Here is an 18844-nt window from a genome sequence, read left to right as displayed (position 1 = left end):
GGCTCAGCCTAGCTAAGATGAGGGAAGCTTAACAGAACCTCAAAGTTCAGGAGCCAGTCCAGAGAGCTTGACTCCTCTGGTAAATGTATTTATAACCTTATGGCGGTGGGCCCTCCTTTCCAGCTCAGGTGAGCCACAGGGACAGCTGGTTGTCTGGGCTAGAGGCTGTCTCAGAAAGAGGCTAGCCACGATGCCAAGTTCTGGTAGCTGAACTTATTCAACCACAATGTCAGGTTTAGATTTAAATTCAAGGAAAGGGAACCTTCCTCCCAGGAGGAGCTCAGGTTGTATGTGGAACAGACCTAGGGAAGAGATAAGAAGACAGATCACGCTTTGGTCTCTAGAAAAGTGGAGACTGCAAAGATAGGCTCAAAGACCTTCTTACTTTTCACTTTCAGGGTCCCAGTCACCCTAAACTACCTGTCAAAGCTACCTCAATGCATCTTAATATGTCTTGTTGTGAGCAAGCTGCCACCACAGACCCAGCTGCTCCAGCTGCCAGGCCTTCCCTACCCATGATGGACTGTCTCCTTGGAAACCGTGAGCCAAAATAAGCCCTCCTCCTTCAAGTGGCTTCTGCCAGGTGGTCGGTCACTGTTATGCAAACATTAGATATAGGTGCTAAAACTATAAAGCATATGAAGAAGGTTATTAAGTAAAATTAAGAATAGTGTTGTCTATGGTGGAGAAAGAGAAATGGGAAGGGTAGAGACTTCTAAAGTGCTGACGGTTTTACCATCCTTTCTAATTCTGAGTAGCAATTAATTGATCATTGACTCTTTGTAAATATTTGCTATATTTTCCAATTTTATTAAAGCAAAAAGTGTGTGTGTATGTGTGTGTTTGTGTGTGTGTGTATATGTGTGTGTGGGTGGAGAGAGAAAGTAAAAGAGGGGCAGAGAGACAGAGAGACACAGAGGAGTAAGGAAGAGAAAGAAAGACTGCTTATAAGACATCTAAAGAATATCACCTATAAAAAGAAATGGATGTGGGCGTCAATGAAGTTTTTTTATTTAGCTGGGAGACGTATGGTATGTTTATATGCTAATAGTAACTTAGAAAAAGATAAAAGTGCTTCAATTATGTTGAACTCAAAAATCAACAAAAAAATGTATAATCCTTGAAATGGTTGTGTGGTATTGGAATGGGGAATGAGGTGCAGACAATGAATGGATTGACACTCTCAAAAGAAAGGATTCTCCAGCGAAAGGACCTTGAAGAAGGTCCAGATAACTCAAAATGTCAGAATATTTTTATGTATTAGTCTTAGAAGTCATCTCTTTCCTGTGAGAGGTGTTGCAGTGAGGTTCAGATTGCTGTCAGACAACACTCAACCAAGAGCAGCTTGTGAGAGAAAGAAGGGTTTGCTTTTGACTTGCAGACTTGAGGGGAAGCTCCATGATGGCAGGGGAAAATGAAGGCATGAGCAAAGGGCAGATATCACCTTTTGGCCAACATCAGATGGGCAACAGAAACAGGAGCATGTGTCAAATACTGGCATGGGGAAGCCAGCTATCCCACCCATAAGTCTTCCCCTAACAATGCACTGCTTCTAGCAGGCGTTAATTCCCAAATCACCCTCAGCTGGGAACCTAGCATTCCGAATACCTAAGTTTATGGGGGACACCTGAATCAAACCACCACAGGAGATAAAGCCACTAGACCCTCTTAGGTTCAACTCAGCCTCCACAGCCTTCACTCTGCCCATGCAGTGGGTCAGGCTACTTCCTCCCAACACACCTTTGAACTTGCTCTCTGTTGTCCAGAGTGGTTATCTGTCAGCTGTCTTCACTTGATTGACATCTTTCCATCCTGAAAGATCAACAGAAACACACACACACACACACAGAGTGGTAGTTTGAATAGATGGCCCCCAATATAGTCAGCGTTTTATTAATTTGTGGTTTGCATCAGCAGCCCCCTGGCTGTAGGAGGAGGTGTCACTGGGCAGATCTTAAGGTGTGGTGGGTTTGAAATTCCAGTCTATACATATGCAAAGTGTTTAAAGTGTTTAGTTCCACCAGGCGTTCCTGAAGTGTGCTATGTGGTTTTTGCTTTTTTCTCTCTCTCTCTGCCTGGCCCCTCTTCTGCCTTTATGGAATTTCCCGTGCATCTATCAGCTTCAATAAGTATCCCTTCCTCCATAGCTGTGCCTGATCTGGAAGTTCATCTCAGCAAACCTGAAGCTCTCTCTCTCTTTCTCTGACACACACACACACACACACACACACCCACACCCACACACACACACACATCCTGACTCCTCAGAACACATCCGTAACTCAAGAGCACTTTTCCTTCACAGTACATACCCCTGTTGCAACTGAATATTCATTTCATTTAGGCTGTCCTCCCCCAGGACAGTATGTGCTGTGTATTCTGAGTGTATTTTTTCTTGGGACCAACCCCTGGCATGGTGCCTAGCTTCATGTAGGTGCAATATCTGAATGCATGAATACATGAATAAATGGAAGTTGTACAGACATATTCTTAGAAATATTATTTAAGGAAGCCAGAGTTGTCATCTTGCAATGTTATTAGCGATAATGCTCACTGATCAAATTCTTTAATGTATTTAAACCAATAAATCACATATTCATTCAGAGAGCCATTGATTAATAAACATGTAGTTAATAGTAATGTTATGCCAGGTACTAAGAAAAATAGCACCATGGGACAAAGGAATGGTCACGCAAGTAAGTTGAGTTTTGTGTGAATAGAATAGTTCTGTATCAACAGCCCTGGATTTAAGGTGTAGAGTTTAAATTCAAATTCTGTTTTTATTGTACTTTTTTTTTTTGCCATTGGGCTAGACTCCAAAATCTTTTTGTTTTTTACATTTTTTGTTTATTTTTATTTATTTATTTGATAGTGACAGACAGAGAGAGAAAGAGATAGAAAGAGAAAGAGAATGAGAATGGGCATGCCAGGGCCTCCAGCCACTGCTAACGAACTCCAGATGCATGTGCCCCCTTGTGCATCTGGTTAACATGGATTCTGGGGAATCTAGCCTCGAACCGGGGTCCTTAGGCTTCACAGGCAAGCGCTTAACTGCTAAGCCATCTCTCTAGCCCTGTGTCTCCAAAATCTTTTAAGCCATACTTTCCTTCTTGGCATAATAAGACTCACTGTTAATTCTTATAGTATCTTTGTGAAAATGGTATATGGTGACCATTTAAAGACTAGGTGTCTGGTGCAGAACATTTTTTTGCTTGGTTCGTGTCTAAGAAAGAAGTGCAACAGGAAACTTGAGCCTTAAATATGTAAGACTCTGCACATCATTGGGGCTGGAGGACCCAGACTAAAGAAGCCTTGAATTGGCTTTCAGGTCCTGAGAATCCCATGTCTCAGATGGGAAGGATTTGATATCTATAGAGTTCCAATACCTCTATTTATAGGCAGCTGGGAGGCTCTAGGGCTCAGAGAAGGAAGGATATTGCAAGTCCATTCAGGGCTTCATCTGGGAGCACAGGGCAAGAGCCTGTATCTTAGAGACGGCACACTTCTTCCTCCTATGCCTGTAGGGGATCTCAGCTGGGGTGCTAACAGGCAAGCTATTTTGAGGCGGGAGTTGTATAAAGAAAGGCTCACAGCAGTGCCCAGCCTTGGTCCTGCCGTTGTGTCGTTGTGTCGGCCTCCTAGGATGCCTCCCTCCTTCCAAGGCACTTTGTGCCAGCAGGAATGTGAGGCAAGTTGTGAAATTCAATTAATTCTACCGCCAGCCCACATACCTCCCCCCAGTGCTGGCCCAGCCAGGGCTAGGCAGCACTATCAGCTAGGTCTAAAAATGAAATTTCCTGCCCCTTTCTTTTGCCTTGTAGCAGCTCTTTCTTAGGTCTTCCCTCACACTGTTTCCGTGGTTCATAGAAGACAAAGCTGAGCTATGGGATGTTTCTAGATTAAAATACTGTTTCATGCTCAATTTTATTTAGAATCTCTGAAAGCTTTAATTATAGAATTGCTTTTGTTGAAGTTGAGAAGGAGTGATTAAAATACCCCCTCCCCTGTCTCTCGAGTTCCAGCAGAGTTAAAGAAAAAGCAAGAAACATCTTACATGACTAATTCATTTCTGGGATGCTCCTCTAAGACTTCAATATGGGGGTTCCAGTTAACTGACACCAAAAGAGGGTTACCAGTTTTGGATCCAAAGTAGGAAGAGGTGAGGGACAGGGACTTGCTCCAGTTTCAGTGCATGAGAACGCAGAGGCCCGTGCTTTCACAGTAGAATCAGAAACTAGGAAGTGACAGGAGGAACTTATTCCAGTTTTGAAGCAAATTAAATGTGCTTTCAAACTCAGTAAGAAATGCAGAAGGAATCGAAATTATTCACTCCAACAATTTTTTTTTCCCTTTTGTGGAATGAAATAAAAGTCTACTTTCTGTGAACAAAGTGATGACAGGGAGACATGATAGAATCTCTAACATTCTTCAAAGTATTTAAAAATTTTAGATTCAATGTGACTTCAGGTGAACAAATGTGGCTGTTGTTTATTTTTGGAGGCAGAAGAGCTATGAATTTTGAGGCAGTCCTGTCTCTGTTTCACAAAGTCATTTATCGCTAGAGGGGGAAACTTAGATATGAATTACTCAGGAAACTTTGAAATGGGTTAGAATGGACAATTAATTAAATAAAATACTTAAAATATTATTTCTTTATTTAACAGTGAGAGTGAGAAGAAGTGTGTATGTGTGTGTGTGTGTGTGTGTGTGTGTGTGTGTGAGAGAGAGAGAGAGAGAGAGAGAGAGAGAGAGAGAGAGAGAGAGAGAGAGAATGGGCATGCCAGGGCCTTTGGCTGCTACTAATGAACTCCAGATGCATGAGCACCCTTGTGCATCTGGCTTACATGGGTCCTGGGGAATTAAACCTGGGTCCTTTGGCTTTACAGGCAAGTGTTTTAACTGATAATCTATCTCTCCAGCTCATGAATTTTTAAAAATAATTTTATTTAATTGAGAGAGAGAGACACACACACAGAAAAAACTAGAATGGTCATGCCAGGGCCTCTTGCTACTGAGAAAAAAAAACAAAACATACAAAAAAAAAAAAAAAAACACTCCAGACACATGTACCACTTTGTACATCTTGCTTTACTTGGTATGAGGGAATCAAACCCAGGCCAGCAGGCTTTGTTGAAGTATCTATAATTACTGAACCATCTACCCAGTCTTAAATTGAATTTTAAGAGTCATTTATAACCTCACAGCAGCTGTCATCTCTGCATAAGACCTGTATGATGTTAGGTCCATCAACATGTTGTCATGGATAATAGAGGAGTGAGCCAAGAGACATCACAATAGAAGAGGGGCCCGTTTGGAGAGGAAAGCATTCAGTGAAAGGGGGATGAGAGAAAGTGCACAAAAGAAAGTAAGAGGGCCTGGCATGGTGGTGCACGCCTTTAATCCCAGCACTTGGGAGGCAGAGGTAGGAGGATCACCATGCGTGAGTTTGAGGCCACCCTGAGACTACATAGTGAATTCCAGGTCAGCCTGGGCTATAGTGAGACCCTACCTCAGGAAGAAAAAGAAAAGTCATGGGAGGGCATTATTATCAAAATACTTTATATACATGTATGAAAATGATCAATAAATAGCTGAAAATCAGAGTGTCTGTATAACAACAAAAAAAAAAAGCTAGAAAACAAAGGTAACTTCTGAATTTTCTTTCCTGGGAATGCAATACAGAGAATGGTCTAGATTCATTGTAATAGCTAGTATTGGTTAACTTGGGTTTAGAATCACTATGGAAATCAATATTTGTATAAGTTTGTGAGGGATTTTCCACAGTAAGTTTTTTTTTTTTTTTTTTTTTTTTTGAGAGAGAATCTACCCTAAATTTTAGAAGTGCCATTCTATGGGTTGGCATGTAGTGGTTTGAATGTATGTCCCTTACAGCCTTATGTGTTTTTGATTCAGCCTCATACTCAACCCCCAGCAGGTAGAGCCTTTGAGAGGTGGAGCCCAGCTTCCATTTGACCGGGGCCCATTCACTCTTCCTCCCACCTCCCAGCTGGTGTGACAAGATGTGATGCCCAGGCCCTTCTCTGCCATGTTTGCCATGCCATGATGAAACTTGTTCCAAAACTATAAACAAAATGAAACCTTTCCTTCCACAAGCTACTTTTTGGTCAGGTTTTGTCACAGCAATGTGAAGGTGGCTGCAACAGCATCCTAGATAGCATTGAACAAAAAGAGAGAGAGAGAGAGAGAGAGCGCACCAGCTGAGCATGAACATTTATTAGTCTCTGCTGCCTGACTGTGTGTGCATCGTGTCTTCCCCACCATGAGGGACTGCATCTCTAACTGTAAGCTGGAATAAACAAACCATTCCTGCCTTCCTTCCTTAAGTTGCTTTGGTCAGGTATTTGTCACAGTAATGACAAAGTCACTAATACTTTAAATGCTATCTAGAGGCTTCTAAATGGAGGCGAAAATTTGTTAAAACATCAAATATTCTTGATGCTACTAGCATCACAGAACATCCATCCATCTATTGAGTCTATTTCTATTCTTTGCCAAGCACAGCCTTTCTTGCAAAGGAAGACAGTTCTCAGCAAAAGTTTAGTTATGGGCTGGAGAAATGACTTTGCAGTTAAGGTGCTTGCCTGCCAAGCCAAAGGACCCAGCTTCAATTCCCTAGGGCCCATGCAAGCCAGATGTACAAGATGGCACACGTATCTGGAGTTCTTTTGCAGTGGCTGAAGGAAACTGGTGTGTCCATTCTCCCTCCCCATCTGCCTTTCTGTCTCTCTCTTTCTCTTAAATAAATTTAAAAAATTAAAAGGAGTTTAATTATGTTCAAGGCTGAGGATGTAGCTCAGTGGTAGAATGCTCAATAAGCTTATGTAAGGTCCTAGGAATAATCTCTAACATTGTTGCAGGCGGAGCGTGAGGAAGAGAAGAAGGCTGAGTTGTGCATTAGTTTGTTCTTTCTATTCACCTCCGTGAGGCGTTGTTGGTTTGCTACTTGAAACCCTATGTTTGCAATGCAATGTTTATTGTTACCGTAGTCACTTTTATTACTGCTTTTGCTGCATTCCAACATTTTGTTATGCTCTGTTTGTTACATTTTCATTGCTCTCAAAGTGTTTCCTTGTTTTCTTTTTAATTTCTTGTTTGACCCAGTGGGCATCCAAGGGTGTGAATTATTATTATTTTTTTTAATTTCCACATTCTTGTGAAACTTCCCTTCTAATTTTTTTTTCTAGTGCGCCATTGTGCTTGGAAAAGAAAATTTGTAAGATTTCAGTCTTCTTAAGTTTGTTAGGAGTTGTGTTGTGACCTAAACATGCAGTTGATCCAAAGAACTATACATGTGTACATTTGAGAAGAATATGGATTATGTTGCTGAGGGGCAGGCTCTTCTGTAAGCACCAGTGCAGTCTGTTTGGTCTATAAGGCCGCTGGCATCTGCCTTGTTGCCATCGGTGAATGGTGTTTCAATAAAGGGTCTGATCATATTAAGAGTGGCACTTTGAAATATGTAGTTATTACACTACTGCAATAGGTATTGAATTACTCAGACGCATATACAGTTGTGCACTGCTTTAACAATAAAGATACTTCTGAGAAATGCACCATTAGGCAATTTCAACATTGGGCAAGCACATAGAGTGCACTCATGGTTAAATGATTCAACTTAGCCTGTTGCTATGAGCAAGAGATCACTAACATGACCTACATGAGGCTGCTGCTAGCCTAACATTGACTATTTTATGATAAACATTTTTTGTTTTTAACAATGAAAGGGTGTACTCTAAAGTAATTGCACAAAGACACAGAGACTGGATAAAGGGGGCACAGGTAGGCAAAGGTGAGAAACAAAATGGCCCCAACCTGAGACTGGGTAGGACAGTTGCCAAAAATTATCCTGAAGGCTAAACTAGCTGGCTGACAAACATAAGTTGGCAGAATTGGCCAACAGATTAATAATGAATCATGAATTGGAAGACAAGGGCTATAGTAAATACGGGGCTATCCATGAGGAATATTACACCTTCTTTGTGCTCAGACCCTTGCTACACGCTTTGCAAAGATATCTTGTTGTATGCATGAGTAACCTTTAGAGATGCGCAGGTTTATCTCGAGTTGGCAGTTTATAACAACGAGGCACAGAATTGGTTGAATTATTATTAAACTGCCACATGATGTCCTTTGCATAGTAATTTCCAAGCTCAGTGTCCAATATAAAACTGTGAATTGTATGTAATTATCATGAATATTTAGTCTTCTTTACTTCGGAATAGTTCCTGAGATTTTACTTTGTGTCTTGATCTTGACATGTTTGAATACAACACGTTTTTCAGTGTTCGTTGACTTGTGCTTGGCTGATGTTTCTATGACTATATATTAATGCTCTTTCTATTCCTATGAACAGTAGTGACTCTCCTCAATGCATCAAATATAAAATAGTGATTTTATATTTCCCAGTGTTACTGATACAGTGTGAGTGTGTCCTTCAAAATTCTATGACAAATTTCTTAGAATTACCCCTCATTATTAAGCAATGCACAAATGAATACGCACTCAACACATGAGCCTGTCTATAGATCAAGCAAGGATTGCCAGGAATGGAAGGAGTGGTATGGAGTGACGTAATAATTAGAGACCTCAGCAGAGCTAAGAGATGACACTTAGTGGCATGTATTTGGCTCATGGAGGTGGAACCCTCATGACTTGGTACCTTTCTCTTGAGAGTTCAACCTTCTTCTTCTTCGTTTTTTTTTTTTTCTTTTTTTTTTTGTCTTGTGCATGTGCTTACTAGGCCAAAGTTTGGCCTTTCATCATCACTTGTGCAACATACGACCATCAGCAGTTGTAACCACCTGATGGACTTTCTAACATCCAGAACCATAGCTAAATACGTTTTTAGAAATTACCCCATCTCAAGTTTTATATTAGAGCAACCAATAATGAATATGACAGTAACAATATCATTCATCGTGTCGTTTGTGTGGAATTAATCAGATTATTAATCATGAAATGAGCATTTTCCTTTGTGAAAAAGTCAATGATTTTGTGACTATATATATATAGTCACAAAATCATATATATATATATATATATATATCTGATGTAACATTTATTCTCTAATTTTTTACTGATAGAGGCTTTCAAATTTTATTTCTTTATAGCCACATGTCACTTAATGGCATAGATATATTCTGAGAAATATACATACACTAGATGAATCCACATTGTGTGAACATCACAGAGTTACACGAATCTGGATTGTGCAGGTGAACCTCCTGATGTAACCAAGAGATATAGTAATCAGGAGGTGACTAAGGCTGCTACCAGCGTAACATAGCACATGTTTATAGTCATCTTTTTTTTATAAATAGAAAGAAGACACGCTAAAGTAGTGACAAGTCTAATATAGTCAGTCCAAAAACCAGCAGTGTGAGAATTTATTTCAATGTCAAGTAGTGTGTGCTGTTTATGATTGGATGCACTGCACTTCTGCATGACCAATGACAATGCAGTGGGTTGGTCTGTACTGACATCATGCTAACCTAACACACAAGTAACCCGTTTTGCTGCACCATGATAGCTGACGTGATGCTGGGCAATGGAACTTTTCAGCTCCGTCATAATCTGATGGGATACGTGCCTACCCTCCTATGTGAAGTTCACCACTGACAGAAAAGCTGCTAGGCAGCAACGACCTTGATGACAGTGCACAGTTGGCATGCTCTTGTAGAGAAGAGTTTTCTTCCACCCACATCCTCACTGACTTAATTACGATCGTGTGGACTAATGGCTTCCTCCTTCATTCACCGGTTTATATCTACTATGTCATTATGTATACTTTACTGCTTTACTAGACCCTGAGTTTACTAGGGGGAACCCCTTCTAACCTGCTCTTCTGAACTTTTAACTACGACCCAAGGAGAAAGTACAATGACTGTGAAGTGGAACATTACCACCAATAGCAGACACAAAATAGAGGAAACCTATGAAAAATCACTTACAAACAAGTCATGTGACTGAGGTGAAATCCCTAGAAACATGCAAGTCACCAGCAGAGACTCAAAGCAAAATAGAAAATCTGGATAGACCTTTAGCAAGTAAAAATGTGTTAGCAATTAAAAAAAAAAATTCTACAAAAAGATAGCACAGATGGCTAAACTGATGAATTATAACAAGCATTTAAAGATGAATGAGCACTAATCCTGTGCAAGTTTTGTAAAAATAAAAATCTCAAGGAGCAACGAGTAGTTCTGACTTTATTTTATTTTTTAAAATATATTTTATTTATTTATTTATTTGGGAGAGAGAGAGAGAGAGAGAGAGGCAGAGGGAGAAAAAGAAAGAGAGAGAATGGGTGTGCCAGGGCCTCCAGCCACTGCAAACAAACTTCAGATGCACGTGCCCCCTTGTGCATCTGGCTTATGTGGGTCCTGGGGAATCAAACAAGGATTCTTTGGCTTTGCAGGCAAATGACTTAACCACTAAGCCATCTCTCCAGCCCCTGACTTTATTTTATGAGGCCAAATTTACTCTGGTATCCAAACCAGATAAGAAGTCACTAAAGAAGAGGCTAGTCAGGGGATGGAGACACACTTTTAGTCCCAGCAACCCATGAGGCTGTGACAGAAGGATTGGATGTTTGAGTGTAGCTTGAGCAACAATGTGACACTGACTCAACATATATATATATATGTGTGTGTGTGTGTGTGTGTGTGTGTGTGTGTGTGTGTGTCTGTATGGAAAGAGAGAGAGAGAGGGAGGGAGGGAGGGAGGGACACATAGGGATGTAACTAAGCAGTGGGAGTGTTAAACTAGCAATGTGCAATGTCCTGGGCTGGATCCTCAGCAAGAGACAAAACAAAAACAAAACAAACAAACAAACAAACAAACAACAACAACAAAAACCCAGACACAGTGTCACAGACCTGTAATCACAGCACTCAAGAAGCAGAGGCAGGAAAAGTGCTACAAGTTAAAGGCCAGCCTAAACTGCATAAGGAGTTTTAGGCCAGCCAGAGCTCCAGAACAAGATACTATCTCTAAAAAAATATAAAAAAAATACAAGAAAATCCAAATAAACAAAAATCCTCTTCAAGAGAATAAACCAAGTCCTCTAGTATATTAAGAACATCTACCACAGCCACGTGGACAAGTGGGACTTATTCCTAAAACCAAAGTTGACTCAATCAATCAATGGAATTCGCTACCTTAGTAGAAGGAAGGGAGGCCAACAGGATCAGCTCAGTAGATGCAAAAATTGCATTTGTTAAAACAATTCCAATGTTTTCCCATGATGACAACAGTCAGCGAACAGGAACAAAATCAACTTTTCTCAACATGATACAGGACACCTAGAAATGGCACAGCGCCAACACCATCCTCAGAGTGAAAGACTTGGTCACTAGTGGCAGGAATAAGAAAAGGACATTCACCTTTGTTGTGTCATTCATAATTGTGCCAGGGAACTGGGTAAGAAAATGAAATAATGCATCCATGTAGGAAAGGCAGAAGTAAAACTACCTTTAATTTCTATATAGGAAATCTTCCAAGGCCCAAATCTGAAACATGTCTCCTAGAGACAACAAAGCTATCCAGCAGGTTGCCGGATACAAAATCAATGTCCAAATCAATTGCATCTTTACGCACTAGGAATGGATAACATAGAAACACAACTAAGGAAACAATTACACTCACAACAGCATCAGAAAGGATTCAGTGTATCCAAACTGCAAAGCAAGGACCCGTGTTCATCAGCTGGAGGAGCTAATCCTGTCAAGCTGCAAATACGCCTCAATTTATAAGAAGACTCAGGTATCTCTATGAAAATTACAACCACTTGGTTTTTAGAAATTGATTATGAAAACCCCCCAAATTCATACAGAACAGTAAAAGACAAGGGAGTCCTGGAAAACAGTCTAGGACAAAGAATACTGTTGAGGGGTTCACACTTCTGAATGTCAGAACGTACACTGAGGCATTGTCCCCCACAGAGACTGACTGGTACATTCATGTCCCCACACTGGGTCCCCACAGCCCCTCCTCAGTGGAATACAGACAGGTGAGAGGGGATATAAAAATATAACCAGATTGGAATATGACCAGTTTGCAACATGTTCATATAATAAACTTACCAATAAGCAAATAAAAAAAAAAACAAAAAACTACCAGTTTTTTACCTTATCAAGTTGGACAAGAAACAGATGAAAGTAATCTGGAGATAACACCATTGTTTAGAAGACAGGCTTGGGTCCCATTGTTTTTAGTATGTTTTTAGTTTTAGTTGTAGAGTTTCTATATTTTTTAAAATATATTTTATTTATTTATTTGATGGGGGAAAGCAAATAGAGAGAATGTGCATGCCAGGTCCTCCAGCCACTGCAAATGAACTCCAGGTGCATGCACCACATTGTGCATCTGGCTTACATGTGGCCTGGAGAAATGAACCTGGGTCCTTTGGCTTCGCAGACAAGCACCTTAACCATTAAGCTATCTCTCCAACCCTTAAGGTAGTTTTTATCTATTTCAAGGTCTACATGCACACACATACACACACATATACATACACACACACACACACACAGGTGCCTAGCATGCACAAGACCATGGGTTCAATCCTGAATATCATAAAAAATGCACATATACATTTCATATACATACATATGCATATTTCCAAATGTTCACCTGAAAACATATGCCTATATGTTCATATATCACACATATATGTATGTATGTTCATATAAGCCTGCTTAGCCTCTTATACTATGTACCAGAGGTTGGCTGGCTAAAATAACATAAATATATCATGTTCTAGAGCCTGAAGTCCAAGAACAAAGTGCCAGCAGGCTTGGGTCCTATTGTGTCCTGTCTTCTAGGTCAATAGTGCCTTATTGTTGTGTCCTTATAAAATCCTTCCTCTCTGGTGCTGTGAATGGCTCAGACCCACACGGCATCTACAGGGCCTTTTCTGCAGTGAGCACAAATGTGAAGAAGGCGGGCAGTGTGTTCTCACCAAGTTTGTAGTGTCCTGTGACAAACCATTTCATAGCTAGACACAGGGTGTTGTAGATGAACAAATAGATTATCTTTCATAGGCTTTGGGTAGTTAGAGGTCTGGACAGCTTCCTAAAGAACTCAGACAATTTCAAAGGCTGTGGAGTGGGGGTGGTGGTGGAAAGTAGAAGTCATGCAAAGGGGCAGAATGTGAACTTCGGTCTGAGGGTAGAAGGAATGCATGGGAAAGAAGGGTGTAGGCGAATCTAGCCAGCAGCCATTTAGTTGGGTAGCTTCTGCAGAATTCTAGGCAAAGCTTGTGTGCATGTGGCTCACAGACTGGAGAGCAGCTAGCAAAATCAGAAAGCCCCGAGGCCGCAGAATCTCGAGAGCGTGGTAACTGACTGCATTGGGAGGAGATTTCTGCAGCAAGGAAGCTGAGGACCATGAGATGGGTTTTAGTGTGTCTGTCATGCCAAGATGCTGATGTGTGTTTAACAGGAAACATGGTTGTTCTGCGCTTGGTGGGAGTATTAACAAGTAAAATCAACAATCTGACAGTCGTAGTAAATGACTACTGTTTCACTTCCTATCATGTTGCTGATTCTGTAAGATGTAGAGTGTTAAATATTCTGTTTGTAAGTCATACTACCAACATTGTAAGTGCTGGCTAGCCATGTGTGGTGACAGTGTCCCTCACATTGGACAGCATAGCTTTCATGTCTATATAGCTGGAGATCAGATTGATCACTTTCCTACGTGTGTATGTGTGTGCGTGTCTCCATGCACGATTTTGGCCAAGATTAGTTAGCATACATACGTTGGCAGGCTGATATGCTTTTGTCTGTTTCTTGCTTGGCCTTGGATACCTGTCTATATATGAAGTTTTGTGTGAATGATACATTTTGGAAGTTTGATTTTTAGTGTGTTTTCCAAATGGTAAAGTAGGTTTAACAAGCCTTGTCATAAACCCACTGGTTTCTGATACCAAAAATAATTCTCCACTTGGTCAAAAGCAAAGTTGAAACCTGAAGTCTCACTCATCTATCTTCTCTTGTTTGAGCCCTTATTTCTTTGAAGTCATGCTGTTCGTCTTTCCCTGTACTTGTTTAATGGGTAATGGCTGGATTGATTTGGTTCTGGTAGGCATCTAGGAAGAGGAACCTTGTCCCTAACAGGTGTCAACTTCCTTGAATCCTGGTAACATAATCTCCATGGCCATGTTTATCTTATTGGCCAAACAATGACCAGTAGTATTAGAATGGAATATAGTCCTTTTTTTGTTTGTTTTTTACCTTTAGCTCCCAGAAAATCTGAAGTGAGCTTTAATGTGAATATAAATATGTCATAGTGAAGCTGGGAGGATAAAGATTATACCTCATGGGAAGATGAGTGTTGTGAGGCCTTATCTAGTGGCCTCACAAAACAGCATATGGCTCCCTGGGCTACAGTCCATGCTGGTGATAAATAGCTCTATACAGCATCTTCTTGTGAAATCTTAAAACTAGTGAAAACTTCCTGTCTCATATCCTTGCAAGTCTTTATTCTATCATAAAGCACATGCCTCTTAACTTCAGGTTGCTTTAGAGATCCCCTGTTTTCAAAGAGCCCCTTCACACTATTGAACTGTCTCCATTCCTGGAGCCTTGAGGTATTGCTGAGCATGAAACCAACACATGCTCAGCAGCACAGCCTCACCGAATCTTCCCCCGGCCCGAGAAAACTCAGATTCCGTATCTCCTGTTGATGCTGACTTTTTTGTTGTTGTTGCCAGTTTTCTGTAGAGACTCATTTTAAGGCAGGAAAGTGACCTCACCATTATTTTAGACATCAGTTCCTCTTCCAAGTCTGTTCTTCAGAATAGCAAAGTCTATTGGTTGTGGCTGTTGTGAAGGGGTATGAAGGGGTATGAACTGTTTCTGAGACAATGTGAATGAAAAACCTCTCTCACCTCAGATAGGTAACATACAGATTCAAAGGAAGGGTTCCATGTAGAGCAGTTATTATTATTTTTTTTTTATGGATGAAACACCACAAGAAGCAGGCTATGGAAGGATGGGGTTTATTTCAGCTTACAGTTTCTTCTTTTTTTTAAAATTTTTGTTTATTTTTTACTTACTTATTTGAGAGTGACAGACACAGAGAGAAAGGAGGCAGATAGAGAGAGAACGGGCACACCAGGGCCTCCAGCCACTGCAAACAGACTCCAGATGCATGCACCACCTTGTGCATCTGGCTTAAATAGGTCCTAGTAAATCAAGCCTCAAACCAGAGATTTAGGCTGCGCAGGCAAGTGCCTAACTGCTAAGCCACCTCTTCAGCCCATCAGCTTACAGTTTCAAGGGGAAGTTTCCTCATGGTGGGGAAACATGACAAGAGCGAACAGCCAGGCAAGGCATCATATCTCCACAGCAGCAGGAAGGAAATAGTCTAAGCACTGTGCTTGGATCTGGGCTATATTAGCTGAAAGCCAGTCTGCAGTACCACACTCCACTACCAAGGCTCCACCTCCCAAAGGCCACACAACTTTCCCAGTTGGCCACCAGCTGTGGACCAAGTATTCAAAACATATGAGCTTATAGGGGACATTTCATTCAACCCACCAAACCATGCAAGTGTAGCTTGGTGAACCAATGAGTTTAGTGGAGCTTATTTAGGATCATGCGTGGAGTGCTTTGAATCAGATGTTCCCTGTAAACTCACGTGTTTTGAATGCTTGTTCCCTAGCTGGTGACAATTTAAGAGGTGGAGACTTGCTAGAGGAGGTATGTTGTTGGGGGCAGGCTTTGGGGTGTTACAGCCTAGCTTCCCCCTTGCCAGAGTTTAGCTCACTCTCTTGCTACTGTTTTGCACCTGCTGCGGCACAGTTGTGATGTACAGCCTCTGCTACTGCCATCATGAAGCTTCCCCTTGAGACTGTAAGCCAAAATATCACAACTTTCCTCCCATCGGCTGATCTTGGTTGGGTGTTCTGTCCCAGCAAAGTGAAGGTAAAGTTAGCGATGGGTGAGGGCTTACTTACAGGAGCATAGGCAACTTAAAAGGGGTTACAGCACTGATGAAAACATCTCCCTTTCTTCTCTGACAACTGTTAACTGTATATACTTTGGGAAGAGTGGATCTTGTGAGTTCCTCAGCCATGGCAGTTGTTAATTGTCTACAATAAACCCTTGGGGAAGGGTATGAACTCATATCACCTACCTCCCACTTTACACAAAAATAATGGGTCCAATCTTGTGCAGGTTTCCTTCTGGTAAACTAGTGAAAAAAGAAAAGTTAAAGAGAGCAATGGAAGAACATGTCCAGAGAAGAGTGGTCTACAACAGGTGCACAACCAGAGTCAGATACACTGATGAATAGTTTCTTGTCCTGTAGCTATAGCATTCTGCAAACTAGGGAAATAAGAAGAGACACCCCCCCCCAGGACTGCTTCACAGAGAGCACTTAATGAGTGTTGATAATTATGATGGTTATTAGAACTCATGACCCCCGTCCATAAAGCCCTTTGTACTCATTACCAGGCCATTAACACAATTTAAAGGATGTGGAATTTGAGGTACTATAGGACCCAGTGTTATCACTGAGGTCAGATACAGAAATATACATCCAATACCTTGGCACCTAGGATCTTCCAACTTCTGGGGTTTTACCATTGTCTCCCATCCAAGTACTAACCAGGCCTGACCCTGCTTAGCTTCTCAGTTCAGACAAGATTGGGTGCATTCAGGATGGTATGACTGTAGACAGGATCTTATCACTTTTCTAAACTTCAAGGTAACTTCATTTGGACACTTGAATGCCTCCTATAATCCTTGCATTTATCAAGACAGAGTCCCTCATTTTCTATCTTCTGTCCTCTATCAAGGTCTTCTCAGAGTCACTTCTTTTTCTAGAAAGTATTCATGCATTCATTATCTTCACCTGTCTGCCATTTTGTACAAACATCTTGTTTCTTTCTCTTGCATTGGGACTCCTTTAGCACATTAAATAAATATACAACATAGTGCTGATTCATATCATAACAACCAGCATCAACTGTGGGATTACCATTTCCTGAGCAGCCTTCAACTTTCATTTAAGAAGGTAGATGTTCAGGGGAACTGTGTCCTATTACTGAGCTCATTGAGTGTTTCCTTGCCGTGTTTGCTCTCCTAGCTGATATTTGGCAAAACTCATACTAAACTTGATGGTAGTTGATTTCTTAAATATTCAATCGTCAGTGTGAATTTGAAAGAAATGTGTACCAAGCTGAATAGTCAATGAATGTACCTGGAAACATGATCTTATGTGGAAATAGTCTTTGCAGATATAACTTATTAATTTAAGATGAGGCCATTCTTGATTAGGACCTATCCTAAATTCAATTAGATCAATAGTTCTATAGAAGGAAGATATAGGAAGACACAGGCACACATAGTGAAGAAGCCCATGAGAGGCAGAGATTGGAATAATACATTTAGAGCTGAAGGAATGCCCAGGGTGTTTGGGAACTGTCAAAGGATATGAGAAAGGCACGGGATAGATTATTTTTTCTCTCAGTACTTTCAGAAACATACACTGATGGCAGTTGATTTTAAACATCCAGCATTTAAAACTGTTCAATATTAGGAAATGGCTACTGAATGATATTGCCTGTGAGTTTGGTAGTCTTAGGACTGAGGCTTATTAGAAGGAAGGGAAAATGTTAAGACTAGTTGATAAGTATCATTCAATGGGATCTCCATAGACTAGATTAGAAAGACCACAGTAGGGCTAGAGGATGGGTTAGCAGTTTAGGCACTTGTCTGCAAAGCCAAAGGACCCAGGTTTGATTCCCCAGGACCCATGTAAACCAGATGTGCAAGGTGGCACATATGTCTGGAATTCATTTACAGCAGCTGGAGGACCTTGCATGACCATTCTCTTTCTCTCTCTGTCTGTCTCTCATCTCTTTCTCTCTTGGCCTTTTTCTGTGTCAAATGTGTACATATATATATATATATATATATATATATATATATATATGTATATATATATATATGACATATATACATATATATATGACATATATATATATGTGTGTGTGTGTGTGTGTGTGTGTGTATGTGTGTGTCTGTGTGTGTGTGTATACACACGCACACACATAAATACAATAAAGACCACAATCGTGGTCTTGCTTGTGCTAATAATAACCTTCTGCTGAAAGAAGATCCCCGGGTAATGGGAGAAGAGATTCTTTTTCCTACTTTGATATTATGGAGACAGTTGATGGAGAGCAAACATTTAGGAGACCAAACATGGCAACTGAAATCAGGGAAGGAATGTGGCCGGTGATGAGGGGTTGGAAGAAGACCACAGATGTTGAGTGTCAAGCCAAGAAATAGGAGAAGAAAGTGGGCCAAGAAAGGCATCACCACAGGAGAGTCAGGGGATAAACATGTCATGTTTTAGCCATGAAGTAAGAAAATTTAAATACAGATCAAGCCAACGTGGCAAAATTCAAAAGAAAGGAAAATGAATGTGTTAATCGATTCTCCATAATCCTGTAATTAGAGGGAAAAGTCTTTTTACTATTGCTGAGAATTTACCTTGGAGATCTGGGAGCTCTCCATGATTGGGTTACTTTGGCCCAGAGGCTTCTATGACTAGAGTGTGGATGAGATTTTGGCTCCTGGAAATGCTCTCGCTCTCTCATATAGGAGTCAGGCTAAAAGTTCTTAGTGCCCTTTGCTGTGAGAGCCAAGGATAGTCAGCTGACTCTGCTTGTTTAACCAGTCACAATTATTAAAGGGAAACATTTGCTTAAGACTTCTGGCTGGTTATTTTCCTGCTTCTCTTGTGTGCTTTGTCCTTTCACAAATGCATTCCTGGGCTGGAAGCCACTCTGGCCTCCCCTTTGCTAGAA

The sequence above is a fragment of the Jaculus jaculus genome, chromosome 18, assembly GCF_020740685.1.
Source record: "Jaculus jaculus isolate mJacJac1 chromosome 18, mJacJac1.mat.Y.cur, whole genome shotgun sequence".
NCBI lineage: Eukaryota > Metazoa > Chordata > Mammalia > Rodentia > Dipodidae > Jaculus > Jaculus jaculus.
Note: the sequence above shows the minus strand (reverse complement) of the source record.